We start from the raw sequence: 27,052 nt of genomic DNA, 5'->3' as shown, positions 1-27,052 counted from the left end.
GATGACGTTGAGTCCTCATTGGGTGATGCCATCCCAAAGTACAAAACGAACTAGAGTGTGAGAACTGGAGGCACTGGGACAATATTCCACACGAGAGGCTTGAGCTGAAGGGGCTGAAAACAGCTGAGTCGGGTGGAGGGGAAGGGATGCTTGCTAGCAGGCAGTGCTTGTAGGAAAACACAGCTCAGAGCAGGAAAGGACCAACCTAAGAGTGAGCACTCAGATCCTGCAGTTTACACCCATTTTTGCCCAGCAGGGGTTAAGGGTACGCCCATTACCAGTCTGTGGAGTTCCCCTGTCTGTGGGCTTCTGCTTTGCTGAGGACTGTCAGAGAAGGAGCTGTGGTGGGATCTCACGAGGTGCCGACACCGTGACCTCCAGACAGCTGGAGTAACAATGGCTTCCCTCTGTCCTCTCAGGCAGGGCGGCCAATGACCATAAACTTCACCTGAGGAGGTGGAGAGTCAGAGGCACAGCTGGATCCTGTGACCCTAGGTGAGAGCTGGGGTGGAGGAGTGATTCTGAGTGTGACACCCTCCAGGACAGCATGGTGGCTTTCCAGAGGTCCCTCCGGAAGCAGGCTCTGAAGACAGGAGCTGTGGACCTGAGGGGTCAGAGCAAAGCACAGTGTTACCTGGGTCTGGGCTCTCCTTGGCGGGTAACAGTGTATCTCAGGAGTTTTCTGACTCTCTGTCCTGCCCTCTCCCTCCCCTGTCAGATGTTCAGATCTGTGTCACTCCCAAGCCTCCGCCTCACTGTGTACCCCTCAGAGTCCCTCCTGCCAGGGCCACCTTCTGTCCACTTCTCCATGGTGAACAGCCATGGGAGGAAGACGTGGGGGCATGAACAATACTTTGCCGAGGGCTTTTGGGTCTTAGGGACAGCAATGACGCGGCCGACCCATCCAGAACTTGGTCTTGTCAGCAAAGTTGGGACCCACATTCTCTGAGTGGCTTATCCCAAGAACACATGGGTTACTACAGAGGAGAAGAAATCAAGTCTGATTTCCCTTTGCCCGATTGTCCCCTACAAGTGCTTTCTTCTTACAGTGTTGCCGGGAAAGTAACAAAACAGACCAGGATGTCAGCTGGGGTGATACCAAAAACGACTGTGGGAGAAATGACTTCAGCAAATCAGAAAGTTGGGGTGCGGACAGCAGATGCTTTGTCTTCATTCCCCAGTCTTGCTCTTTATAAATAAGATTCCGCCATCACCGAACCTGGCAAGGACCTGGATGGGCTGTGAGGTAGATGACTTCTCCTACCGGCAAACTCCAGCACTCCTCCCTTGCCTGTCATTGAGGGGTTAGCTCTGCAGCACAGAAAACGAAAGATGACAAGAAGCCAAAGGTGTGAATAGCTCCTGTATCATAATAAAACTGGCTCAGCCAATCGTGCTACTTCAGGGCCTAGGCTGGGCCAGTTTCCAGGTGGCCCTGGCAGGAGGAACCCTGAGCGTGGACACTGAGGCGGGGGCTTGGGAGTGACAGGTCTGAACATCTGACAGAGGGAACAGAAAGGCAGGAGAGGAGGTCCAAAATCCAGGAAGCCTGGCCTTCCAGAAATTACCAACACTGGGGTGAGGACTCTCCCAGCACCCACCCATCTGGGTCCCTTTTCACCTGTACCTCTACCCCACCCCCACCTGGAGCTGCCCCCAGGGACCTGCTCACTGACCCCCAACATCATGCCCTTTGTGCGTGGATAGGAAAGCACAGGGTACACATTTGGTGAGCTCCTCCTTTTGAGACCGTAAGTCATCAGACACAACCCTTTTGGAAATCAATTTGGCAATAATACCAAGTGACATAAAAGGGTTCATAGCCTTTAGCCCAATAATCTTCTTCCTGGGAATTAAGCCTAAGGAAATAATTCATCCGGAAGAGAGAACAATTCTGTATCTATAGAGACATTTACTGCAATGTTACTTATGACAGGGAAAATTGGAGCCAACATAGGGGGATGGTCCTGTACATGATGGCGTATCCATCCAATGAACTACTCTGCTACTAGTAAGGATGGTAAATTGGAAGATTGTGTAACGTCAAGAAACTGTATTTAGAAACTAAAAGCATGTGGAAAAAGGAACACAAACTTATATACATCCCATGATTATTACAACGCTGACAAGTGTACGTGTAGGGGTGAAGATTTACCCCAAGCTAGAGAAATTAAAATAGTTGTTGTGTTGCATACAGTGGATGGGGAAGGTAGACGTAACGTACTTCCGTTGTCCTCTTCCGTGGATGTACAGTCCTACTGAGAAATCATTTTTGTAAAATCGTAATTTGTCACCGGGCTTTCTTCATTGCCTCGTGGGAGGCGGCCGAAGAAGCCCATCTCAGACCGAGTCTTGGTTCCCCGCTCTTCTTTCTTCACCCCCATCCCTACCCCTGCCCCCAAAGGAAAGTCCCCATCGTAGAGTCTCCCACTTTACTGTGAGCCTTCCATGGCAGACAGAGTCTCGGGCCACTTGTTCATGATCATAATTCAAATTACCTGTTTAAGTCGGTCAAATGAAAAAATAGCCGCTCCGCCTGCACGGGGGCCGGCGGGGGCGCGGGAGCGCCGGGGCGGCTGCAGCGCGCTCTCCGCGGCGGCCCGGCCCTGAGCTCATTTCCTGGGGCGCGCGCGCCGGGCTATTTCAGCCTGGCGCTGTGCAAACAGGACAATTTACTGCGGCCAAAAGGGGCCCAAATTACAATCGTATCACAGACAAATATCCGCCACGCCAGGCCTCCAGAGGGAGGGGCTTCTCTCCCAGCGCGGGGGCTGGGATTGGGGGCGGCGCGGGGTCAGGCGGGTCCGCGGGGCTCAGCCCGGCCGGGACCTCTGTCCCTGCCGTGCCCCTGTAGCGTTTGCCAGCGAGGCTGTTCCCAATCTCTGGCAGCAGGAAAGGACACCCCGGGAGATGGTTCTTGTCTGGGCCCCAGTGCAGAAAACCTTGCCTCTTCGGGGAGGGGGGGTGGGGTGGGTTCTCCATGATTTAGGGCCGCCTTTTATTTGGTTGCTTCTCTGCACTTAGGATGAAAGCATCCCTCCATCCAGCCACCCCAGGGTTCAAAATCGTATCTCCTTGCTCAGTACCTCTCTATCAACCTTAGAGAAAAGTCCCAAGTCCCTAGCCTGATGGTCAAAGGGCACCCCTGTCCTGGCCCAGTTCACCTGTGCAATAAACTCCCCGCCCCACAACCACACCAGTCTTTTTCACAATTCCATGCCTTGTCATTTGCCTTTTCACTCTGCCTGTTTCCTGTTTTCTCTGTCTGGTGAACTCTTGCACATTCTTCAAGATGCAACTCATATGTCACCTCCTCCAGGAAGCTTTCCTTGCCCTCCAGGCAGAGTCAGCCCCTTTCCCTTGCTAGCACTCTACAGAAGTATATGCTACTTCTCCCAGCCTGTAATTATTTGCTTGCTGGCCTGGGCTCCACTGTCCGTTGTTCTCAGATATTCCGTCCTCCTCTGTGGAGAAGGAAACTACTTCCCTGACTCACTGGCCTCACTCAGGCTTGGCCACGTGACTTGCACTGGCCTGTTAAGTGGGACTCATGAGTCAGTGAGGACCAGAAGCTTCCAAAGCCAAGTATGGTTCACCGTGCTCTCTTTTCCCTCTGCTGCAAAGGATTGGCAATGCCCCGGCCAGAAACCATGCTGCCAGCCTGGCACTGGAGTAGTGTCCAGGGAGCTGGGAACTGACTCATGACACGCATGAAGTGTGAGAGAGAAATGAACTTGACTGTGATGCTTGAGACCTCTGGGACCTTGGAATCATGTGTGACTGCAGCATAAACCAGCTGATCTTGACCTCTCCAACCTCTGCCTCTCTTCCCTGGCTTTACCAGCACAAAATCAAGAATCTCATCTTACTCATATTACAGGGCAGACCCTCAACTCATGTTCTTTGAATGGCTAATAATATTAATAGGTAAGGTTTGCTGAGCACTGATCGTGTGCTCGCCACTGTGCTGTCCCCTTGCCAGGTTTCACCCCATTTCATCCTTTCAACAGCACTGTATGGTGGAAACTACTCTTATCAATATATAGAATTTGCAGAAGAGAAAAGGGGCACAGTGGAGTCTAGGGGCTTGCTGGAAAACTTAAAGTCGAGAGAGGTAGAGCTGGTTTTTGAGTTCAAATCCCTCTGAAGCCAGAGACCGTGAACTTTCTGCCATTCCTCCAAATCTTCCTGAGGAGGACTCTGGAGTTTGGAAAACAATGCGCAGGTTGTAACTACTGTTTCCACTTGTCTCTTCCACTGGGCTATGTCTGCTTGACGACAGGGGAGATCATAATCATCTCTGAGAACTCATTCATTCAGTCATTCGACAGGGGTTTATTGAGGGCCTACTATGTGCCAGCCACCATCTTATGTACTAGGGACACAGAAATAAACAAAACAGATTAAAAATCTCTGCTATTAAACTAACCTCTAGTGACAAAAGGCAGATCAGTGGTTTCCTGGAGCAGCAGTGGGGTGGGAAATGGGGGGATGATTGCAACTTTTGAGGGTGATAAAAAATATTTAGTGTCTCGGTAGTGATGGTGGTTTCACAAGTATAGACGTCCAACAAGACTCAGAATTGTACACTTGAAATGGACACCATTTATTACATGTAAATGATACCTCAATTAAGTTGATTTTTTAAAAATCCTTGCTCTTATGGAGAAACACTCTGCTAGGGGAAGTAGACAATAAACACACAGATAAAACATATGTCAGAAGGAGGTAAGTGGTGCTGAGAAAAATAAGGCAGGGCAGGGGGATCAGGAATACTGGGGGTTGCAATTTAAAATAAGGGGTCTGGGACTTCCCCGGTGGCACAGTGGTTAAGAATCCGCCTGCCAATGCAGGGGACACTGGTTCGATCCCTGGTCCGGGACGATCCCACATGCCGCGGAGCAACTAAGCCCGTGCACCACAACTACTGAGCCTGTGCTCTAGAGCCCACGAGCCATAACTACTGAGCCCAGGTGCCACAACTACTGAAGCCCATGCGCCTAGAGCCCGTGCTCCGCAACAAGAGAAGCCACCATAATGAGAGGCACGTGTACCACAACAAAGAGTAGCTCCCACTCGCCGCAACTAGAGGAAGCCCGTGCGCAGCAACGAAGACCCAATGTGGGCAAAAATTAAATAAATAAATAAAATAAAGTAAAATAAGGGGTCCAGGGAGGCCACCCTGAGAAGGACGTGTAAGCTACACCCTGCCATGGTGTTCTCCCGCACACAGGGGACTGCACCCCCAGCTTAAAGTCTTTCTGAGACCACCTTTAGGGAAAAGACATGGAGAGATTCTTCCCCAGATCCTGGAAGTTTCTAGAAAAATATGGTGTCCTTCCTTAATTATCCCAAAGCAAGCAGCTTTGAGCCCAAGATGCTGCACATTAAAACATTGTTGACTGGGCTTCCCGGGTGGCGCAGTGGTTGAGAGTCCGCCTGCCGATGCAGGGGACACGGGTTCGTGCCCCGGTCCAGAAAGATCCCACATGCCACAGAGCGGCTGGGCCCATAAGCCATGGCTGCTGAGCCTGTGCGTCCGGAGTCTGTGCTCTGCAATGGGAGAGGCCGCAACAGTGAGAGGCCCGCATACTGCAAAAAAAAAAAAAAAAAAAAAAAACATTGTTGACAGACTTCCAGAAATCTGGTGCGGGGCTCTGATGAAGCTTTGTGACAAGCCTCTGTACTGGGCCTGGTGCAGCTCCCTGCACACAGTGAGTCCACAGCAAATGTGTGTGGGATCAAACACTCCTCTTTATCACCCGCTTTCTCACCCAGGCCACGGACCACACATCTACACACCCAATTTAGCTGTTTCTGATGCCCCTAGTGGGTATTGCCTGCTCTTCCTATTTAAAATTGCAACTCAGAGGTCCCAGTGTCAGCTCCAGGTGGCCGGGGCCTGATGCTCCTTTATCTCAATACAACTCAGACACCCCCCACCCCCAAGCCACCAGACTACAGGTGAAATCCTGAGCCAACTTTGGTTTTTTTTATAACTCAAGACTTTCCTTTCTGTGCCTCTTTCCTCCTCATGGAGCTCCCTTCCAGCATTTGGTTCTCTCTTCTAGCTCTTTTTACCTTCTCACCAAACCAGCATTTAGGAAAGACTCTTCTATCAGTCATTTACACCCTAGTGGGAAAAAACTTAGATCACTCTGTCTCCTCTCTCAGAGCAGTTAACACCTTCAGCCCTCTCTCTGATTCCTCTCTCTGATTATTAGGAGGAAGTTTCACCTTTTGTTCTTAAAGACATTTCAGGCTGCAGCTAGTCTGAAGAGGGGATGTATTTTCAGTGATTTCAGGGCCCTGAAGTTGCTTTGCAGACAGAGGCAGCCGTCGCTCTCCCCTGCAGGCTCTGTTGGCCACACCATCTCTGCCGCTCCTTGACAGGTGGTCTTAGCAGAGGCTGGCTGGGCTCTTACCAGCTCCTTTCAACAGAATAAGCAAAATGTGAAAAAATCCCAGACACTCAGCATTTTAGTCAGAGGAACACCCCCTGCCCCAAATCAGCATGGCTCAAGATTTAAAGTGCTCTTCCAAAAGACAAGAGATAACAAGTGTTGGTGAGGATGTGGAGAGAAGGGTTTCTTCGTGAACTGTTGGTGGGAATGTAAATTGGCACAGCTGTGATAGAAAACAGTATGGAAGTTCCTCAAAAAATTAAACATAGGGCTTCCCTGGTGGTGCAGTGGTTGAGAGTCCGCCTGCCAATGCAGGGGACAGGGGTTCGTGCCCCGGTCTGGGAAGATCCCACATGCCGCGGAGCAGCTGGGCCCCGGAGCCATGGCCGCTGAGCCTGCGCGTCCGGAGCCCGTGCTCCGCAACGGGAGAGGCCACAACAGTGAGAGGCCCACGTACTGCAAAAAAAAAAAAAAAAAAAAATTAAATATAGAGCTACCATATAATCCAGGAATCCTACTTCTGGGTATATATCTGAAGGAAATGAAGTCACTATCTTGAAGAGATATCTGTACCATCATGTTCATTGCAGAGTTATTCACAAGACATGGAAACAACCTAAGTGTCCATTGCCGGGTGAATGGGTAAAGAAAATGTGGTACATATGTACACAATGGAATACTATTTAGCAATAAAAAGAAAGAAATCCTGCCATTTGCAACAACATGGATGGACCTTGAAAGCACTATGCTAAGTGAAATAAGTCAGAAAAAAAATACTGTATGATCTCCTGCAAGCGGAATCTAAAAATGTCGAGCTCATAGAAACAGAGAAGAGAATGGTGATTGTTAAGGGCTGGGGGTTGGGGGAAATGGGGAGATGATGGTCAAAGGGTACAAACTTCCAATTATAAGATGAATAAGTTCTGGAGGTCTAAAGTAAAGCATGGTGACTACAGTCAACTATGCTGTATTATATATATATATAATATATATATTATACACACACACACAAAATGGTAATTATGTGGGGTGATATAGGTGTTAACTAATTTTGTGTGGTGACCTTTTTGTAATATGTCTGTGTATCAAATCATCATGTTGTTATATGTCAATTATATCTCAAAAATGCTGAGAAAAAAAGATTGAATACATATATGTATATGTATTTTTTTAAGATTTCAAATGCTCTATAGAGAATCCAAGGGACGGAATTAGGAGTCCAAGGTCATTTCAAAACCCCAAAGCTAAAATCATTTACCTCTTCCTGACCTTCACAGTTTGGGAATTTGGGCAGCCTCTTGGGGGCCTCCCTTGCCTGATATAAATTTGGCCACTAGTCATCCACAAAGCCCTCACCAGTTAGGTGCTATGCCCCAGGCAGCGAGAAAGCAGAAATGAGTAGGGTCTGTCTTCAAGGGGCTCAAAATCTATGGGGAACAAAGACCTGCGAACAAATTAGAGCATAGTGCTGCGCTGAGTGCTGTAACAGCCACGTCCACAGGTTGTTGAGAAAATACAGAGGAGGGAACCACCAGTTCTCATGGGAAGTCCAGGAAGGCACCTGGAAGAAGTTAGAGTTGAATTGGGCCTTGAAGGATGAAGAGGAGTTCCTCCCAGAGAGAAGGCAGAACAGCGTCCTGAATATGCTGAGAATCAAAACATCTAGTGCTTACCAAGCTCAGGAGCAGGGCAGGTGGGAGTAAGGCAGCAGGGGTTGTTGGAGGTGGTGAGCTGGAAGGCCCACATCCTGCCTACACAGCCTCTGCTAGGCGGACAGCCTAGGCTGCATTCAGCCTCCATTTGCCCCATCGTCTAGGTGCCTTTGTGCAGTTCACAACCCTCACAACCTCACATGGCTGCCCTAAACTGGCCATCAGCTGCATCTTGCCCTGCTGGGAAAGAGTTTGGTTTTGCCCCATCTTGCTTTTTCAAGACAAGTCAGAAACCCAGATTTTCATGTGAAATTTTCCAATTTGTCAAACCCTACTGAGGCCAAACAATAGCCAACATCAGACTAGATCCACTCTAGAGTTCCAGTTTGCAGCCCCAATGGGAACCAATCCCCAGAACACATCTACTCTCTCTCCTTCCCATGGCTATCACACAACACAGTCCTTCACTGAGATTTGACAGGGAAAAACACAATCATTGATGCAAACCCCCTACGAGCTGCTGCAAAGATGAGATTGGCCTCAGAACAGGAGGAGAACAACGTGGGGCTGCCCGGCAGGGGCCACCCCCTGAGATTGATGGTTATAACTTTAATTTATTGATGCACCTTCTTTTGAGAGAGCCTCCCCTGCCCTCGTGGCTGCCCCCACCCTCAACCCCTCCTGTTTCGCTAATGATAAATGACAAGCGGTGGACGTTATTAATTAAACTGCCCCCAGTAGCCAGTGGTAAAACCCAAGGCTGCATGCAGAGGAGGCATTCAAAGTATTTCTGCTGCCCTGGCTCAGGGCGCAGGCTCGTTCCTGTCCTGGCTAGAGCGGGCCCAGCAGATGCAGCCTCTCACAACGGGCCTTTCTAGGAACTCTCTGGGCTCCCCTCTGTCAAATGGAAATCAGCAACACAGGCCACACAGTAATTAAACTCCTGGCATTCTTTTGACAAAAAAAAATGTTTCTCTTGGGATATTCCCACAGGCCACTGAAGGACTGTTTGAGGCCTGCAAGCTCCCAGCTGATCACCAAGAGATTTTTGAAGTTGGCCTTGACTGGGGATCAAAAGGGGATGGGAGTTCAGGGCGTAAATATGGGGGGGGGGGCGGGGAATGCCTTATAATTAAGTGTATCATTTGATCATTCAGCTGGAAGCACCAATACCTGCTTCCCCAGGACCGAGATGGGCAGAGAGATAAAAAGAGACCTCCAAGGCCCGTTTATTTATATTTCTATTGTTTGTTCAGTGATGTATCCCTAGCACCTAAACAGAGCCTGGCATGTAGTAGCTGTTCAATAAATACTTGTTGACTGATCAGCCAGAGATGTGCTGATGCCAATTCTTCACAAAAGCAACGATCCGGAATCTGTGAGCCTAATAAAATGCCTGTTGTTTTATGCCACCAACTGTGGGTGTTTTTTTATGTAGCTGTATATAACCTGAACGGTGTGCCGTCTTGGTCTGCCAGCTTAGAATACTCAAAAGAACAGGGAAAACTAGGACACTAAAAGGTGCAAACAGGTGATCAGGCGGATAAACCATTAGACAAATTGGTTTTCAGGCTAATGGTCCCTCTCCATCCGTGATATTGGGCAAGTTCCTTGTCTATTCCAAACCTCAGTTCCCCACCTGTAAAATGAGGTGAATAAAACCGATTTCACAGTGTTGTTGTAAGGGCATTGCAAGACAGAGGGAGCCAGGAGCCGAGCCGGGTAGATGGTAAACATTCAATAAATTCAACTCCCCTCCCTTCCTGACCATTCGGACCACACAGAAGCCTTCCCTGCTTTTGGCTTTGGCTTTAAGGAGCCTGTGGTCACGGAGAGGACTTCGCACTGGAAGTACGTGCATTCCAAATCGACAACTAACTGTATATTTTCTGGTGTAAACTATATGTCGACTCTAACTTTAGCCTGGGGGAGCGTTATTATTTGTTTCCCTTCCATGAAAGCTGTAATAGAGGGAGAGAAAACCCTGCCTCATACATTCCAATTCCTAAATACACAATTTGCTGGGATATTATTTAAGTTTATTTTAGTTCTGGAGTCTCGCCATCCTGGTAGGATGCTTATTTAAGTTCTGGGTGGGCTCTAGAAAGGCCTGGAATGTCTCAAAGGTGAGAAGGAGAATCTTCCCATTCATTAAATAACATGGTCTGGGGGGGGGGGGTCTCTGCAGGTTCTAGAAGGTTCTGGAAGCTTCCCTGACATCAGATGAGGGATCCCAGCCGTGGGGCTGAGCTCACACCAAGCCCTACTTCTCATGACCTGAACCTTTGACATGACCTGGGCTTCTTTCTGGCTTTACCATCCTCTGCTTTGGCTGGAAGCTCTAGCTTCCTCCCTTTCTGGAGATGGTCATAGGACCCAGCTGTGCCCCCACGTGTGAGAAAAGACCTGTGACCCTTGTCAGGTTCTCAGAGGGGCCCAGCCTCCAGAAGGAGAAATGTCATCAGCCAGATGGTCAGTGTCTACCTCCCTCTACCTATTTCCTGCCCTCAAGTGCTGTTCTTGGGACAAGGCCATCCCTCACACTCAATGGCGGGTCCCCGAGAAGGTCCCAGACTTGCTAAACATCCTCCCCAGAGGACTTTTGCTCCTGACCCTGTAGCCAGTGCTGTCCTTAGCAGTGGAGGGTGGAATGCAGCAGCATGCTGGGGTTCTCCCTGCTTGTTCTGATTACAAGTTGTAAACTCCTGTTCTGGAGTCCACACTAGGGTTCTCCAACTTCAGAAGAATCAAGAATGCCGAAGAATCAAGTGTGTTTTTCATTCCTTCTTCCTTCCTTCTTTCCTTCCTTCCTTCCTTCTTTCCTTCCTTCTTTCTTTCTTCCTTCCTTCCTTCCTTCCTTCCTTCCTTCCTTCCTTCCTTCCTTCCTTCCTTCCTTTCTTTCTTTCTCTCTCTCTCTCTCTCTCTTTCTTTCTTTCTTGGCTGTGCCACGTGGCTTGTGGGATCTTAGTTTCCCGACTAAGGGGATTGAACCCAGGCCACGGCAGTGAAAGCGCTGAGTCCTAACCACTGGACCACCAGTGGAAGTATGTTTTTCAAAGCACCCCAGGGGATTCTGATGCAAGAAGACATTTGGAGAAACACTGGTTGATAAAGTTGCTAGAAAGCTGTTCCAGGTTGTTGGGTGTCCTTGAACTATTCAAAGTCAAAAACAAGTAAGCATTCTTTAAGAAGGCAGACTGTGAGGTAGAGGACCCGTTCCCAAGGAGGACAGGCCTCTGAGCATGTTAAGAGCAGTAGCAGCTAACTCAGAGCAGCACTGAGCGCTGGGCACTGTTCTACGTGCTGATGAACCACAGCCCCACGAGGGAGGTGCTCTTCATGTCCTCATTTTACATATGAGGAAACAGGCACAGAGAGCTTGAGTGGTATATACAAAGGCCCACAGTTACCCTGTGGGCGAGACACCAGCAATCTGGCCCCAGAATCCCTGTTCTTTCCTACGCTCCAAAACAGACTCACGAGTCAGTGTCTCTACCTCAGGAAAGGCCATTCGGACCCTGCAGGAGGGTGAGAGGTTGAGGGCTAACGGAGTCCGGGTAGATGAAGAGGAGGACTGTGAGGCTGGAGAGAAATTAGGAGCATCTCAAGATCAAGAGATGTGATCGGCAGAATAATGCCCCTCCCTCAAAGGTCCACAGCCTGATCCCTGGAACCTATGAATATGTTACCTTACATAGCCAAAGGGACTTTGCAGATGTGAGGGAGGATCTTGAAACAGGGAGGGTATCCTGGGTTATCCAGGTGGGTCCAATGTGATCACAAGGGCCCTTAAATGTGGAAGAGGGAAGCAGAAAGGGTAAGAGTCAAAGGAATCTCAGACAGTCGTTCCCGGCTTTGAAGAGGGAAGGGGCTACAAGTCAAGGAATGCAGGCTGCCTGTAGGAGCTGCAAGAGGCAAGAAAATGTCTTCTCTGCAGATAGGAACACAGCCCTGCTGGCGTCTTAATATTAGCCCAGGGAGACCCATTTTGGACCTCTGACCTCCAGAACTCTAAGGTTTGTGTTGCTTTACGCCACTAACTTTGTTATAGCAGCTGTGGGAAACTAATCACAGAAAGAAAAGGAGCTGTTAAGAGAGATATTGCACTTTGCTTTGAACAGTGGGTGAAAATAGATGAGAAAACAGGGAGAAGATGCCCCAGGGTAGAAAGAGGGAGAGACAGTCTCCTCCAGGACTGAAAAAGGGTGGGGCTTCCAAACAGCTCTCAGGAGTTCATGTTATAATGCCTTTCAAGGGAGAGTAGAAATAAATCAATCTCTGTGCTGTGTCTTCATATAGAATATTTGTTGGGAAAGATTTATGATAAGTCATTTGTATTTTTTATTAATACTTGCTTCTCCTAGTCTTCCAAATATCTGTTGGAAGCCTGGAGTTCAAATCTCATTTAAAAACCGACATGATTTACCTGGCACACTCTCTAAAATGCACACAAAATTTCTAAGAAAACTTCATCATGACAGTTAATAGCAATCAATTGCTAACATGCAGTGAGTACTTGCTCTTTGCCAGGCGCTCTACTAGGCACATCACATGTTTTGTTTCATTTCATTTTTTTGTTTTTGGCCACACCTCAAGACTCATGGGATCCTAGTTCCCCACACAGGGATCAAACCCGGGCCCTTGGCAGTGAACGGGCAGAGTCCAAACCACTGGACCACCAGGGAATTCCCTCATTTCAGTTTTGAAGTGAGGGCAGTCTTGCGGGGGATGGTGCCCTTAACTTGTGGAGTCTGCACTAACTCCAGGTAGTGTCGAATTCATTGCAACATTAGAGCGCTAGATTCATGAATGCCTGATTCAAGACTTAGACTTTATTTGGTTGGTGGCTGGAAGTCATAGAAGGTTTATGAGAAGATGAATGACAGGATTACTAACTGGGATTCTGGAAGAATAATCCAGTAGAGATGGAGGCTGGCCAGAGTTCTCCCTGAGTCCAAGGGCCCTGGGGTCATACGGTTTCAACCTTGACCTCTAGTGCTAGGCACCAAAGATGATAAAGAGTACCCATAAAGCATCCCTTATGTATTGGTAGGATTGGCGCCATCCGAAAGGAGCTGCAGAAAATATTCACTCCCAGGAAAAGAAGTCAATTTGTTCTTCCTGGCTCACCCTCTGCAGACACTGGGGGGCCTGGAGCCCGATTTCTCAAACTCCTGTGCTCGGACTTCCCTGGTGGCGCAGTGGTTAAGAATCCGCCTGCCAATGCAGGGGACACGGGTTCGAGCCCTGGTCCGGGAAGATCCCACATGTCACGGAGCAACTGAGCCTGTACACCACAACTACTGAGCCTGCGCTCTAGAACCCACGAGCCACAACTACTGAGGCCATATACCACAACTACTGAAGCCCGCATGCCTAGAGCCCGTGCTCTGCAACAGGAGAAGCTACTGCAATGAGAAGCCCGCGCACCGCAAGGAAGAGTAGCCCCCGCTCACCGCAACTAGAGAAAGCCCGCTCACAACAACGAAGACCCAACGCAGCCTAAATAAATAAGTAAAGTTTAAAAAACAAAAACTTCCTGTTCTCTCCAGCTTGCTTCTTTCCAGCAATAGTTAAACACTGAGAAAGTGTATTTTGACATTTCTTGAACATCCCCTGCAGGCTCGGCACTGTGCTGCTCTCTCTCTCTCTGGATCTGATTTAGCCTTCACCAAAACCCTACCCGGGATGATGACTTAATCCCTGGGCCGAGTGACTGGAGCCACGAAGTTCAGATGGATTTTGCAAGACAAAGACCTAAATCTATTTTGTGGCTGCCGATACACATTCTGACTTCACCACATCCGCGGTCATTCCAACCACAAACACAAAAAGTGCTATAAATTCTTTTCCATGCGGTATTTGATTGTTTCTGGCGTTATTCACTTCTTGATAAGTCAGCCAGTCAAAACAGCCAGTCCAGGTCTGTCACGGATCCCAAGAGCTCCAACGTGGTGTCCTTGACGGTGTCCTGATGCGTTTAGGTCTTAATTGTTAGCAACAGTTTGTTTTTTTTTCATAAACTCTGTTTTCTCATTGACTTTGATGAGAAAAAAAGTTGAGAGAGATACTAATGAAAAAGTTTAATTGCACTCCACTCAGAGAAGCAGCGGTCTTTCTTCTTTTTTTTATTTAATATTTTTATTAAATAATGGGCATTAGAGAAAAGAACACAAAGTACCCTTAATGTCATAACATTTTGGTGTGTTTTCTCCCAGTCTTTTTACTCTGCACCCACACAGGCTTGAACTTAACTGGGATTATCTATTATATGGTTTCACCAGCAAGTAGCAGAGGCAACACCTGGAGCTTGTCAAAATTTGTAGACATTCTTTTTTTTTCTTTTACATAATTGAAGTTTAATAGAATATTGATACAAGGGCAGAAATTAACTAAAAGGTAAAGTATAGAAGCTTAGGAAGCTTTACAAACACTTCCACAGAAACACAAGGCTCACCTTACTGCTTGTCTAGTCACTAACTACACCGCTGTCGTATCCAATTGGTTGGATTATCATATTGGACGATCCATTATCATATCCAATGTATAATGTAGATTCCACATCGTCAATAACATTTTCTGAGAACTAGTTCTAGATTATGTCAGATGTCATGTGTTTGTATTTCATTTATTTATTTTACTGAGATGTAATTCATATACCATAAAATTTTTAAATGTACAATTCAGTGGTTTGTTTTGTTTTGTTTTGTTTTGTTTTTTGCGGTACGCGGGCCTCTCACTGTTGTGGCCTCTCCCGTTGCGGAGCACAGGCTCCGGACGTGCAGGCTCAGCGGCCCAGCCGCTCCGCGGCATGTGGGATCTTCCCGGACCGGGGCACGAACCCGTGTCCCCTGCACCGGCAGGCGGACTCTCAACCACTGCGCCACCACGGAAACCCCAATTCAGTGTTTTTTAGGATACTCACAAGTTTGTGCAACCATCACCATGATCTAATTCCAGAATATTTTCTTCACACCAAAATGACACCCCATACTCATCAACTGCCCTCCCCATCCTCCTGTCCCAACTAGTTAGTGTCAATAACTAACCTACCTTTTGTCTCTGTGGATTTGCCTATTCGGGACCTTTCACATAAACGGAATCATACAATACGTGGCCTTTGGAGTCTGTCTTCTTTCACATAGTATCATGTTTTCAAGCTTCATCCACATTGTGGGAGGCATCAGTCCTTCATTTCATGGCCGAGTAATTTTCCATTGTAGGGATATACCATCTTTGTACATCCATTTATCGATTAATAGACACTGGGTTGTTTCTACTTTTTGGCTATTAAGTATAATGAGGTCATGAATATTTGTGCACAAGTGTTTGTATGAACATATGTTTTTAATTCTCTCGGGTGTATACTTAGGAGTGAAGTTGATGGGTCCTATGGTAGCGCTATGTTTAACTTTTTGAGGAGCTACCAAACTGCTTTCCACAGTGGCTGCACACACCCTTTTACGTTCCAACCAGCAATGTATGAGAGTTTTAATTTCTCCACATCCTTGACAACATTTATTATTGTCCACTTTTTTGGATTATAGTCATCCTACTATGTGTGAAATGGCGTATCGTTGTGGTTTGATTTATATTCCCTTAATGTCTAATGATGTTGATCATCGTTTCATGTGCTTATCGACCATTTGTGTATCTTCGGAAAAAATGTCTGTTCAAACCCTTTGCTCATTTTTAAATTGGGTTATTTGTCTTTTTATTGTAGAATTTTAAGAGTTTCTTATATATTCTTGACACTAACCCTTATCAAATATATACTTGCAGATATTTTTTGTGGTTTGTCTCTTCACTTTCTTGATTGTATTCTTTGATGCACAGAAGCTTTTAATTTTGGTGAAGTACAATTTATCTATTTTTAAATTTTGTTGCTTGTGCTTTTGGTGTCATATCTAAGAAACTATTATTTAATCCAAGGTCACAGAGATATACACCCATGTTTTCTTCTAAGAATTTTATACTTTGAGCTCTCACATTTAGGTCTTTGATCCATTTTTTAGGTTAATTGTTGTATATGGTATGGGGTGCAGGTCCAAATTTATTCTTTTGCATGTGGCTATCTAGTTGTCCCAGCACGGTTTGTTGAAAAGACTATTGTTCCCCCATGAAATGGTCTTGACACCCTTCTCAATCAGTCGATGCAATAGCATTGAAAAGAATAAAATACTTAGGAATAAACTTAACCAAGGAGGTGAAAGACTTGTACACTGAAAACTACAAAACGTTGCTGAAAGAAATTAAGGAAGACACCAATAAATAAAAAAAAAAATCTCATGTTCATAGATGGAAAAGCTTAGTATTATTAAGATGTCAATACTACTGAAAGCAATCTACAGATTGAATGCAATCTCTATCAAAATTCCTATGGCTTTTTTTTTCAGAAATGGAAATATCCATCCTAAAATTCATATGGAATCTCAGTGGACCCTGATTAGCCAAAATAATTTAGAAAAAGAAGAACAAAGTTGGAGGTCTCACACTTCCGGATTTCAAAAGTTACTACAAAGCTACAGTAATCCAACAGTGGCATAAAGACATATAGCCTAGACATCTAGACCGATGGAATAGAATAGAGAGCCCAGAAATAAATTCTTATGTATATATGGTCAAATGAGTTTTAACAAGGGAGCCAGGACCATTCAGTGGCAAAGAACAATCTTTTCAACAAATGGTATTGGGAAAGTTGGATATCCATATGCAAAAGAATGAAGTTGGACCCTTACATTACACAATATACAAAAATTAACTCAGATCAAAGACTTAAATGTAAGAATTACAACTATAAAACTCTTAGAAGAAAACACAGGGGAAAAGCTTCATTACATTGGATTTGGCAATGATTTTTTTTTTTTTGGATATGACGCCAAAAGTACAGACAACAAAGAAAAATAGATAAACTGGACTACATCAAAATTTAAAACTTACGTGAATCAAAGGACACAATCAGAGTAAAAAGACAAGACAGAATGGGCAAAAAAAAAAAAAGGATGAACAAAATGAACAACAGATGAATGGATAGACAAAATGCAGAATACAATGGAACATTATTCAGCCTTAAGAAGGAAGGAAGTTCTCACACATGCTACAACATGAATGAACCTTAAGAATATTACGTTAAGCGAGATAAACTAGTCACAGAAGAACAAATACTGTACGATTCCACTTATATGAGGTACCTAGAGTAGTCAAATTCATAGAGACAGAAAGTAGAAAGATGGATACTAGGGGCTCAGGGGAGGCGGGAAATGGGAAGTTATTGTTTAGTGGGTAGAGTTTCAGGTTTGCAAGATGGAAAGTGTTCTGGAGATGGATGGTGGTAATGGTTGCACAACAATGTGAATGTACTTAATGCCATAGAACTGTACATTTAAAAATGGTTAAGATGGTAAAGTTTATGTTATAGGTATTTTACTACAATTAAAACATTAAAAAATCAAGTGGCCATACTTGTATGGGTTTATAATGCTTTCAAAAAATACTTTTAAGTACTTCTTTCAGATGCACAAAAGAAAATGCTATCCTTAGCTCAAAATGAGTCACAAGAACACATCTGAAGTGAAGGTCTAGAACTGTGGTGGTACCTTCTAGAACTTCACTTTCAGGATTGCATTCTTGCCTCCTTCCCAAGGTGTGCCTGTTGGAGCCTCATTGCTTAAAGTGTCATTTCTGGACTGGCAGCGTCAGCCTTACCTGGGAGTTTGTTAGAAAGCCTTGGCCCCAATCCTGACCCACTGAATCAGAATCTCTGGGGCTGGGGTCCAGGAACCTATTTCACCAACCCTCCAGGTGATTCTATGATCACCAGAATTTGAGAAGAACTGCCCTAGAGCAAGGAGCAGTAAATTTTTCCTGTAAAGAGTCAGAGTGATCATTGATTGAGTCAGAGTAAATACTTTGGGCCTTGTGGGCCAAGAAGCAAAAATCAAGAATGCTACGTACGCACTTTTGTAACAAGAGAGTAAACAGATTTCCACCAATTTTTACTGACAAAATTTTAAATATAATCATAATATTCAGGGAATTTTTTTTGTAATACAGGTTTACCGATGAGAAGAATGGACTTTTTGGATAACGTCTCACTGAATTGGAATTCATCAAATCGATTCCAAATGTTCATCTGGAAAAACCATTCTTAGCTCCCAGGCTGTTAAAAAAAAAAAAAAAACAAAACAGGCAAAGGCTCAGATCTGGCCTGTGACCATACTTTGCGAACCCATCCTAGCACATGGCAACCTCCAATGTTTTAGTAGCTTGGCTAGTAGCAAGCTATTGCTTTTGCTTTCATCCTCTTTTAATTTGAGCAGTTACCTCGCTCCCGTTCCATGCAATCCTGATGTGACTTCAGGGGCACTGCTGCCCCAGCTAGAGCAATCAGACTTGTCCCCCAGGAATTTGAATCTGGAGGGAGTCATCAGTGGACTCTCACAGAAGACTTCTGATGCCAGGGCCCTGAATTAATCCCTGCCACGAGGATCTCACTGCAGTGTCAAGGCCTTGTGGGATTTCTGAGAATTACACCCCATCTGTCCCTGCTCCAAGACCCGCAGAGAGTGAGCTATATCCATTTATCGATTTAGTTTAGCAACATCTACTAATGACCCTTAAATCCCGTGCAAATGTATTTGAAACGGCCCCAGGGGTTACAGGTCTGGATGTTCTCTCTCCAGCAAGCACCACTGCTCCACCACCTGCGGGATTTTCCGTTCCACTTGCTATTAAACATTTATTTATTGCATAGTAATATGCGCCAGAAAGGGGACCTTTTCTCCGCCTGTTTGGGTCATGAGATTGTAAACTGGTACCTATCGACTGGAAAGCAATCAGGCAATATATGTCAGGAGCCACAGAAATGCCCCTTTTCTGGAAAAATAAATAATCCTAAATAGGGAAAAATCCATCTGGGCAAAGATGTTCGATGTCCAAGGTGGACACAACCACCTGCCTTGCATCCCCTCTGTCCTCTGAGTGGAGGACCCTCAACATAATCAGCCTCTCTGGTTACAGTGGATTCTCAAGGTATCACTCTAATGATTTATCATTTTAAAAGACTCCCTCTCCAGTAGGGATGAGGACAGAGAGGGGAAAGAGGCTGACAAGGCCAGAGAACCCCATCCATCATATCTACAATAATAAAAAGATTATAAATCATTCGTTGTTTCAAATGCCTGCTTGCACAGCCAAAGGCATGACCCGGGGGCTGGGCCTGGTGGACGAGGTACTCCAAGCAGAAAGGCATCAGATCTGAGGATGGGTGCTATACTCAGCCTGAGGAGGTAGGACAAAGGCCAGTTCTAGAGAAGCATTTTGAATTACCTTGGGTTTTTTTTTTTTTAACTGGATGTGAGCTTGGAGGCCGTCTGGAGAGCCATTGTTGCAGGTCCAATATTCTCAGTGGATCTCAAACTTAGACTTCGACTGTTATTTTCAAATGAAGTTGCATGCTTAGTCCCAGAGAGCAACTGTGACAAGACCAAAAGAGGACATTTGTCACTTGGCCTTGATCTTGTCTCCCACCCCTGGACAGTCAGTACCACCTGTGATGCCTTATGAATTTATACTTTTCTGGTGAGTTTCATGACAATGTTTCACCATATTATTGTCTGATAAGAGTATTAATCTGTTCAGTGTAAACATTAAAATAGCTGGCAATCTTTATAACCTCCTTTTGGCATAGCTGTATTTTATAATATACTAGCAGCCTCAAAAATTGATGGGAAATCAGGTTTTTCCAGTCTTTGAGATGGCATTCTCTGAGTTGTCAGTTCTGAGGGGTGAGTGTGACATACCAGCTGGGAGACGAATTCAGGAAGAGGTCAGGGAGTAAGGGACTGGATTGAGAGGGCCAGGATTTGGGGCTTGAACAAGATAGGACATAGTGGATAATGGGTGGGTCAGAGGACAACGGCCAATCTTTAAAGGCTGCCTTCTCCGGGTGTCTCAGCATGGGTTCCCAAGAAAGCAAGGAGATTTTCTTGGGGCCAAGGCATTGCTGGGCCTCTGTGCCCAGGGCGGGCTCCTGGCAGGGCTCCACACCTATACTCTACACTTTTCCCCATTGCCTTCTCCTTGGCGCCCCCCATCAACCCTTTAGGAAATGTGGGAAGTTTTATTTTTATTTATTTAATTAATTAATTTAATTTATTTATTTTTGGCTGCGTTGAGTCTTCATTGCTGTGCGTGGGCTTTCTCTAGTTGTGACAAGCGGGGGCTACTCTTCGTTGTAGTGCGTGGGCTTCTCATTGCAGTGGCTTCTCTTGTTGCGGAGCACGGGCTCTAGGCGCATGGGCTTCAGTAGTTGTGGCATGTGGGCTTCAGTAGTTGCGGCTGTCAGGCTCTATAGTGCAGACTCAGTAGTTGTGGCGCGCGGGCTTAGTTGCTCTGAGGCACGTGGGATCTTCCCAGACCAGGGCTCGAACCTGTGTCCCCTGCATTGACAGGTGGATTCTTAACCACTGCACCACCAGGGAAGCCCTGCGGGAACTTTTAAATCCCATAGTCTGGGCTTCAGGGATTTCAATGAAAGCAGAATATGACCTATAGGGACTTAGAACTATTTTGACAGTAAGTATTGTTAATAAACTATGTAAAAGTCATTTGTTTTTCTGTTAAAAGAAGCAGAACTTTCCTCTATAAAAGAATCAGACATAAACTGTTTAAAAAAAAAAAAAAGCTCAGCCCAGTCAGAGTCAACCTCCCATGGTGGGTCTGCCTGCATCAGAATCACTCAACGTGTTTGCTACAAAATGCAGGGTCCTGGGCCCAGCTCCAGAGCTACCCAGCCAGAACTCAAGGAGGTGAATACGGGGAACCTGAATTTTGAACAAGCTCCCCGGGTCACTCTGAAGCACAGCAAACCAAACCAGTGGTTGAGTGGCTTCCATGCTGGGGAGCCCGGCTCCCCCTAGGAGCCCCCCACCCCGTGCTGGGCACTGGCTGGCACTGCAGGCTCCTTGTTCCTTAGATGCTCCGTGACCTGGGGATGAGGAAGACGTGACAGGTGACAGCAGCTGCAAAGTAGGTTTGTACCAAGTCCTCTGGGAGCCCCAAGGGGAGCAGGGCTCTCAGAGAGGAAAGACTTCTCAGGGAACTTCAGATCCTGAAGTCGAAGTAGAGTTGACCGGCTAAAGAAGGGAGCAAGGGCATTGCAGATAAAGGGCAGAGCATGGGCGGGGCACAATGGGGAAGTGTACATAGGGGCCAGGGCCCGGGAGGAGGTGGAGGAGAGGGAGGTTGGGGAGGTGAGGGGCAGGTCCTCGTGCTGGTTTTGTATTATGCCAACTTGGTTAGTCTGGGAATGACACTTCCCAGAATCCCTTTCTTCACATGGGTCTGGGGTAGAGTTGGTCAAAAGAGGAACTTCCGCGAGATTCGGAGAAGTAAAGTGAAGCCGCGCTGACTCTCAGCACCGTGACTGTCAGATACCATGAGGGACGGGGCAGCAGTGTCCTGCCTGCCCCAGCTTGTCCTCGCATCCTCTGCTCCCTGTCCTGCCTGCTGGCCTCGCGGAGCAACGGCTCCTACAGATGTTTCCACAAGCTCCCTTCGCGGCTCCCCTTGGGCAGCTGGACACGCTTTGTTTCTCAAATTTCCTTGCAAGCTGTAACTTGTCACCCGTGGCGAGACTGGTGAGTGATACTTTCTCTGATGGTCCGAATCCCCTTTCAGGACGTCACTTCCCCAGCTCCTCCCACTGTGGGGTAAAGTCTATAATAAATCCCTTATTCCCATATACGCTGCTTCCCTGCCTGGATCCTGATCAATACAGTTTTTTATCATGAGTCCCTTTTTAAGAGAAAAAAAACTCCATAAGCCTCCGCCCACCCCACCTCCACCCCTGCCACACACACAGTGCATCTGGTAGACCTCTTAAGCTCCAGGGCTGGAGAGGAACAGGCACTCTTACACTCAAATGTTAGGAGAGCTGTGCCCTCTTTCAGGCCACCTGCCAGGAGGAGGGGGAGGTGTGTCCAGACTTCCGTCTAGAAGTCTCATAACTGCTGGAACGCAGTTATGCCTGCTTGAACACAAGATCAGACCACAGCATGCCTGGGGCTCCTCCTTTCCCACGGGTCTCCAAACTTCAATCCTGGGAGGTCAGAGCCTCCTGGCTGGGCTCCTTTGCTGAGGCAAAGTTGGGTCCATTTATCTCCTTCAAGTTTGGCTGCTCTTGCACATCCACGTTACAGAATTTTCAAACCAGGGTCTTCTCTGCAGCCCTGAGCAGGGCAGCCAGCCCCTGTCCTCATGAAGCTTCCAGTCTAACAGAGAAAATAGACTGTAAATTGGTGATGAAACGGCACCATGCCAAGAGCAAAAGAAGGGAAGGTATGACCTGCCATGAGAATACAGGGGAGGGTCCTAGCCCAGGCCGGGAAGCTCAGTGGGAGAAGTGATGTGAGCTGAGACAAGAGTAGCAGGTGATGCAGGAAAGGCTTTTAAGTGAGGGACCAGCTGCCTAAAGGCTGGAGGTGTGAGAGAGCGTGGGTCTTGGGGGAAGTGAGAGATGCCCAGCGAGGCACCTGGGACTTTGCCAGGCACTGGGAAGAGAAGGAGCTGGAACTGGGAGGTCTGATCAGGTCTGGCCCAGGGCCCGGTCGAGGTGAGGGCTCACCATCCTGAGGCCACAGTGCTAAGCAGAGGCGGGGCAGGATCCGGTTCTGCTCCTTTGGGAAGACTGGCTTGGAGGAGGTAAGTCCAGAGGCCTGGAGAACCTTGGAGGCAGGGACAGGGGAGAGGGTGGCTGAACCAGCGGGTGGCACTGGAGAGAAATGAATGGATTCAAGGGACATTAGGCAGATAGAAGAAGGTCGAAATCACATACATGGTGGTCAGTGGGTTGGATGTAGGGAATGAGGGCACGCGGGAGTCATCGGGAATCCCAGGTGTCTGGCTGCAGCCCCCGAGGGGCTGGGGGCATGCAGCCGGTCAGCCAAGCAGAAGCTGCGGAGTGGATGAGCCCCACTGTGACTTCAGAGGTGCGCCTGGGTCTCCCCAGACAGCACGACAGGACCAGGAGAACATGAAATGGATTCTACAAACGGTATTGTTAGCAAAATGAAGCCTCTGATGGTGTGAGTACTGGGGAGGGGCAGGGTGGGGGGTGACAGGGCAAAACAGTGATTAAGGAAAGGAAGGCTTCTTGTGCTAAAGAAACAAAGGATGAGAAATAGAAAAGCTCAAAACATTTTTCCAGGTCTGGAGTCTCTTTTTTTTATTTTATTTTATTTTATTTTATTTTATTTTTGGAGTCTCTTATCCCCTCTCCAGGAGGAGGGCTGTGTGAGCTGACCGCAGCTCCGCTGTGTTTGTGATCCAGTATTTAAATGACACCTGCAATGGTCCTATTAAAATCAATAGTAGAGGGCGTGGGCTGGTGGCCCCCTTGCTCCTTCCCAGTTCATTCATTTACAAACATTTTCTGAGCCCTGCTGTGTGCCAGGCTCCTGGGTCTCAGCACAGGGCACAGGGTGGAGAGGAGGCCAGCTCAGCCCCTGCCTAATAGAACTTACGATTGGGCAGCAGAAGCAGACACGACGTGACACTAATGCAAAATGACAAATTGTGACAAGCGTTGGGAAAGAGAATGGTAGAGCCCTGTTTCAGATGGGGAGGTCAGGGAAGGCCTTGGAGGAGGTGATATTTGAGCTGAGATTGGAGGGCAGAGAATTCAGGAAGAGCATTCCAGGCGGAGGGAACAGCATTGCCACAAGCTACAAACCGGTGCTTTCGAGGAACTCAGAGAGCAGCGTGGGTGGAGCGGGGAGCCAGGATCGGTTAGGGGTGAGGGACACCGACAGCAGACAGGGCTGGAGAGGAGGTGGGGACTGGCTGTGCAGTAATTGGAATACTTCCGCTAAGTCCAGACCAAATGACTTCTCAGGACCTTTGTTACCCCAGGTTTCAGTGACATTTTAAAGAGCCATCCTGACCCGGTTGGTCATAAAAGGCTTGGGAGTCTGTTTCCATCTTCAACTCTCCTTTTAAGACAAGGGCACCCAGGCTCTCATGGTAAAGGTGATCCGGAAGACGCCCTTGGTGCCCTACGAACTGTCCAGCAACATTTTTAGAAAATGCTCCCTTTTAGATCCAACTTCTCTTAGCCAAATTGACCAGGGAAAAATAAGTCCCTACAAATAGCGATCACCAGCCAGCAAAGAGAGTCATTATCTTAAATTGAGGCTGGTTTCTAAGAAAAAAGAGAAGGGGGGGGAACCCAAATGCCACTAGGCTAAAACCTCACCCGCACCCACCCCCAGAGCATACGTGAGAACGGTGGCTCCAGTACCCTCCTTGCAAGGACAGGGCTCAACACCGACCTCTGTGTGAAGGGAAGGAAACGGGCAAAGGAAGGCAGGCCAGAGATTAGAGAAGCTGACAGATGTAAATAGCCTCAGAGGAGCCACGCTGTCCCGGCGCTTCTCCCCAGGGAGCCTTTTGTACCAAGGAATCTGGTTGCCTGAACGAAAAATGATATCATTTATTTCTTTAGTCAGAGCTGAGCTGTTTTCTTCAGACATAGAAATAACCTCACACCACAACACCAAATTGTTGGCCAAGTGATAGAGGTATCTGTAATTTGCACGCGTGATAATGTCCTGGGTAAACAACCACGGACTTGGTTTTCTTGGGAGGGGCCCCACTGCCCCCAGCAACACTGCAAAGCTATAGAAGGACTTGAATGAAAGAAATGCATTTGGAAAGGTAGTCCCAGAGCTCTTGCCTGCTGCTAAGCTAGAAGGAAGCTGGAGTTTTCATTGCTGCTCAAATCACGCCCTACTGTCCAAACATCCATTAATTCAATAAACAGTTATTAAGCACTGACTCTGACCAAGCCTGTGCAAAGGCACTGGGGTTACACATGTGCAAAGGCTGGGACTCTGCCCTCCCTAGGCTCACAATTGGTAGGGGACGTAGCCAAGTTCAGCCCGTGTGATGCCCTGTGATGCAGTATGTACATGATAGCACAGTGGTCTGCTCCCACAGAGGAGGCAGCATTTGAGACTTGAAGATGAAGAAAACTTTCCAGGTCAGAGAAGTGGAAGGAGGGTGTCCTAGGCAGACTGAACAGCATGTGTGCAAGCACAGAGGTTTAAAACTATCTGGACTTTTTGGAAATTAAAAGAAATATAATATTGCAGGGAATAGAGTGTTAAGGAGGCCAGTGGTCTAATGAGTGGCTGGAGAGGTAGGCAGAAACCAGAGGCTGAGGAGTTTAGAGTTTATCCTTTAGGTAATAGGGTGCCATGGAGGAATTTTGAGCAAGGAAGCAACATGATTAAATTTTTATATTAGAACACTCACTTCTTTCTGTCTTGAACAAACTCTGTTATATAGGAAAACAATGCAGGCAACTTCCTTATAGCATTGCTTGTGAAAACTCTGGAAACAAAATAAATGTCCACTATTTTCTTATCCATAGGAAAATGTAGATAAGCAAATAGTGACACAGTGAGAAAATGTTATAGAGTTCAGTAGTTAAAAATGATCCAACACGGCTAGATCTTAAAAACATAATTTTGAGTTAAAAAAAAAAGGTGAGTTTCAGAACATGTATAGTATGATAAAATGCATGTAAAATTTAAAACCACACATTTGTATATGGTTACAAATAATATATGTAGAAAAGCACAGAAACACGGGTTGTTGCTTATGGAGAGCGAGAGAAAAGCATGGGGAAGGGGAGAAATACAGAGAACTTTGTCTATAATGTTCTATTTGTTTTTATATATAAAAGAAGTAATGGAGCAAAGTTTTTTTTTTTTTAATTTGAACTTTGTTTTTTAAAAAGCAGAGAAAGACCCATCTGGTAGTGGTGTAGAAGATGGAAGGAGGGAGATTGAGAGAAGGGACCCCAAGCTGGCCTCTTTGTCTCCACACAGCTTCTCCTGGATGGAGGAGGCAGATCTTGGGGGGCCCCCGAGGGCAACACATACAGAAAACACCCCACCTTCTTGGGTGGCTTTTGTCCTCTGGGCAGAGCTGTGGTGCAATCCTGGCCTCTTGTCTGGTGTCCCTGGAAGACAAGGGGCTCTGTCTTGTCCATAACTGGCCACGATTGTGATCTGATGTGACTTCTGGGTCTCAGCATCATTCTCAGCCCCCAGATGCCAGTACTGTTCTTGGACACCTGCTAACAAAGCGGCAGAAACAGGAGGCTTGTAGAATACCTGGGAACGTTTGACATTATATGTTCAGAGTAAAGATGGTGTGTGTGCACACGTGCACGCATGCACCCACGTGTGACCACATGTGCAAAAACCAAAGAGCAGACTGAAAGCCAGTCTTCTAGGAGGGGGTTTGCAGTGGATGCTGTCACATGAGTGTGCTCCTTGATGGGAACGTTCTTATCCAGTTCCGAGAAGTAAGAATGAATCTTTCCAGGAGAAATTCATTTCTAGACTCCTGCTTACCCTTCAGATCTCCATCCCTCGCTTCAGGGTCTCATAATAAACATGTATACTTCTACATATATGTATATGTCCAGGCTAGAGCCACGGCAGGAAAAAACAGTCAACACATCCATGTTTGCATTTTCCCAAGCCGAGCTAATCCTTGCTTCCATCCCAGGCTGGATTTTGTGGGCATCCACTAGAGGAAAACTGCAGACTTTTCTGCTCTTATATATGAATTTCATAACATATGTGTGTCCTAGAAAGAGGACACCTGCCCGATGCCCATGACCTTATTTAAGCAAACCTATTATGTGCTTTAAGAATAAAGGCATGCGTTATATGCGGAATCTAGAAAAATGGTACAGATGAACCGGTTTGCAAGGCAGAAATAGAGACACAAGTGCAGAGAACAAATGTATGGAGTCCAAGGGGGGAAGGGCGGGGGTGGTGGTGATGGTGGGTTGAATTGGGAGATTGGAATTGACATATATACACTAATATGTATAAAATAGATAATTAATAAGAACCTGCTGTATAATAAAATAAAATTCAAAAGAAGAGAATAAAGGCATGTGTAACTACATAATTA

Source organism: Leucopleurus acutus (assembly GCF_964270905.1).
Source record: "Leucopleurus acutus genome assembly, chromosome: 19".
Taxonomy (NCBI): domain Eukaryota; kingdom Metazoa; phylum Chordata; class Mammalia; order Artiodactyla; family Delphinidae; genus Leucopleurus; species Leucopleurus acutus.
This window is presented reverse-complemented; position numbering follows the sequence as displayed.